The sequence below is a fragment of the Panthera onca genome, chromosome B2 (assembly GCF_046562875.1).
Source record: "Panthera onca isolate mPanOnc1 chromosome B2, mPanOnc1 haplotype 2, whole genome shotgun sequence".
Lineage (NCBI taxonomy): Eukaryota > Metazoa > Chordata > Mammalia > Carnivora > Felidae > Panthera > Panthera onca.
The window spans coordinates 2,515,207-2,518,911 of record NC_138343.1 but is presented as its reverse complement, the minus strand read 5'-3'; the positions used below and the strand labels follow the sequence as shown (position 1 = coordinate 2,518,911).

General features: G+C 39.8%; 1 pseudogene; it reads left to right on the top strand.

Moving 5' to 3' along the window:
• The first annotated feature begins 2,971 nt into the window (after positions 1-2,971).
• Positions 2,972-3,070, top strand: LOC144616467 (U6 spliceosomal RNA; annotated as a pseudogene).
• The last annotated feature ends 635 nt before the right edge of the window (positions 3,071-3,705 follow it).

Sequence of the window (3,705 nt, the reverse complement as noted above, 5' to 3'; positions counted from 1 at the left end):
GCATTTAACAAAATTCAGCAAAACAAAATTCAGCAAACTCTCTTAATAAAAACCCTCGAGAAAGTTGGGATAGAAGGAACATACTTAAAGATCATAAAAGCCATTTATGAAAAGCCCACAGCTAACATCATCCTCAATGGGGAAAACTGAGAGCTTTTTCCCTGAGATCAAGAACATGACAGGGATGTCCACTCTCACGGCTGTTGCTTAACATAGTGTTGGAAGTGCTAGCAACAGCAATCAGACAACGAAGGAAATCAAAGGCATCAAAATTGGCACAGATGAAGTCAAGCTTTCACTTTTTGCAGATAACATGATACCATACATGGAAAATCCGATAGACTCCACCAAAAGTCTGCTAGAACTGATACATGAATTCAGCAAAGTTGCAGGATACAAAATCAATGTACAGAAATCAGTTGCATTCTTATACATTAATACTGAAGCAACAGAGAGACAAATAAAGAAACTGATCCCACTCAAAATTGCACCAAGAAGCATAAAATACCTAGGAATAAATCTAACCAAAGATGTAAAAGACCTGTATGCTGAAAACTATAGAAAGCTTATGAAGGAAATTGAAGAAGATACAAAGAAATGGAAAAACATTCCGTGCTCATGGATTGGAAGAATAAATATTGTCAAAATGTGAATACTACACAAAGCTATCTACACATTCAATGCAATACCAATCAAAATTAAATCAGCATTCTTCTCGAAACTACAACAAGCATTCCTAAAATTCATATGGAACCACAAAAGGCCCCGAATAGCCAAAGTAATTTTGAAGAAGAACAAAGCAGGAGGCATCACAATCCCAGACTTTAGCCTCGACTACAAAGCTATAATCATCAAGACAGCATGGTATTGGCACAAAAACAGACACATACACCAATGGAATAGAATAGAAACCCCAGAACTAGACCCACAAACGTATGGCCAACTAACCTTTGACAAAGCAGGAAAGAACATCCAATGAAAAAAGACAGTCTCTTTAACAAATGGTGCTGGGAGAACTGGACAGCAACATGCAGAAGGTTGAAACTAGACCACTTTCCCACACCATTCACAAAAATAAACTCAAAATGGATAAAGGACCTGAATGTGAGACAGGAAACCATCAAAACCCTAGAGGAGAAAGCAGGAAGAGACCTCTCTGACCTCAGTCGTAGCAATTTTTTACTTGACACATCCCCAAAGGCAAGGGAATTAAAAGCAAAAATGAACTACTGGGACCTTATGAAGATAAAAAGCTTATGCACAGCAAAGGAAACAACCAACAAAACTAAAAGGCAACCAACGGAATGGGAAAAGATATTTGCAAATGACATATCGGACGAAGGGCTAGTATCCAAAATCTATAAAGAGCTCACCAAACTCCACACCCAAAACACAAATACCCCAGTGAAGAAATGCGCAGAAAACATGAATAGACACTTCTCTAAAGAAGACATCCGGATGGCCAACAGGCACATGAAAAGATGGTCAACGTCGGTCCTCATCAGGGAAATACAAATCAAAACCACACTCAGATATCACCTCACGTCAGTCAGAGTGGCCAAAATGAACAAATCAGGAGACTATAGATGCTGGAGAGGATGTGGAGAAACGGGAACCCTCTTGCACTGTTGGTGGGAATGCAAATTGGTGCAGCCGCTCTGGAAAGCAGTGTGGAGGTTCCTCAGAAAATTAAAAATAGACCTACCCTATGACCCAGCAATAGCACTGCTAGGAATTTACCCAAGGGATACAGGGGTACTGATGCATAGGGGCACTTGTACCCCAATGTTTATAGCAGCACTCTCAACAATAGCCAAATTATGGAAAGAGCCTAAATGTCCATCAACTGATGAATGGATAAAGAAATTGTGGTTTATATACACTATGGAGTACTACGTGGCAATGAGAAAGAATGAATTATGGCCCTTTGTAGCAACGTGGATGGAACTGGAGAGAGTGATGCCAAGTGAAATAAGCCTTACAGAGAAAGATAGGTACCATATGGTTTCACTCTTATGTGGATCCTGAGAAACTTAGCAAAAACCCATGGGGGAGGGGAAGAAAAAAAAAGAGGTTAGATTGGGAGAGAGCCAAAGCATAAGAGACTCTTAAAAACTGAAAACAAACTGAGGGTTGTTGGGGGGTGGGAGGGAGGGGAGGGTGGGTGATGGGTATTGAGGAGGGCATTTGTTGGCATGAGCACTGGGTGTTGTATGGAAACCAATTTGACAATAAACTTCATATATTGAAAAAAAAAGAATGGATAAAAAAAAGAAGAAGAATGAAATTTTCCATTTGGATGAACATGGTTGGTGCTAGAGTATATTATGCTACATGAAATACGTCAGTCAGAGAAATATGAATCCATATGATTTCACTCAATGGAGGAATTTAAGAAACAAAACAGATGAAAATATAGGAAGGAAAAAAGGAGAGGGAGGCAAACCATAAGTGACTCTTAACTCTAGAGAACAAGCCGAGGGTTGATGGAGGAAGGTGGGTGGGGGATGGGCTAAATGGGTGATGGGTATCAAGGAGGGCACTTCTTATGATGAGCACTGGGTGTTATATGGAAGCAGTGGCTCCTGAAAGCAAAATTACACTATCTGTAACTAACTAGAATTTAAATAAAAATTTGAAACAAATTCCCCAAACTGCCAAGGCCACCCCAACAAAGTAATACAAGCTAAAGGCATCCAACTTCCTGACTCTCACCATATTATACAGCTCTAGGAAGGAAATCAGTATGATAGTGGCTAAAGGAATAGACCCATACACCAAAGGAACAGAATGAACAGCCCGCAAATAAACCCACCCATAGACAGACAACTAACATTTGACACAGGTGTCAAGCCTATTCATGGGGAAACATAGTCTCTTTTAAAAATGGTCATGAGAAACCTGGGCAACTACATGCAGAGAAATGACATTGGAGGCCCTATGTCACACCACTCACAAAAATTCATTTGAGTGCTCACTTAGGCAGCAAACTATTAAAATTAGAACAATACAAAGAAGATTAGCATGGCCCCTGAGCAAGGATAACATGCAAAAGGTATCTGAAATGTGTTAAGATGTAAGCATAAGACCTGAAACTTTAAGACTAAAAGATGATATAAAGAAAACCACCCAACATTGGATACGTTGATAGTTACCAAATGAGGGTGTTCTTTCATTATCCTAACTACAAACACAGCCCGCCATTTGTGACCCAAATTTCAATCCAGAGCCTGAATATGATACCAAAAGCATTTAGCAACCACAACAACAAAATTAATAAGTGGGACTACATCATACTAAAAAGATTCTGTTCAGAAAAAAAAAAAAAAAACAATGAACAAAATAAAAAGTCAATCAATAGAATGGGAGAAAATATTTACAAATGTTCTACCTGATAACGTGTTACTATCCAAAACTCATCTAAATCAGTAACATAAATAAAAGGCAATTCCATCTTTACAAAGGGAAGAGGAGGGGCGCCTGGGTGGCTCAATCGGTTAAGCATCCAACTTCAGCTCAGGTCACGATCTCACAGTCCGTGAGGTTGAGCCCCGAGTCGGGCTCTGGGCTGATGGCTCAGAGCCTGGAGCCTGCTTCCAATTCTGTGTCTCCCTCTCTCTCTGGCCCTCCCCCGTTCATGTTCTGTCTCTCTCTGTCTCAAAAATAAATAAACGTTAAAAACAAAATTTAAAAACGGAAGAGGAA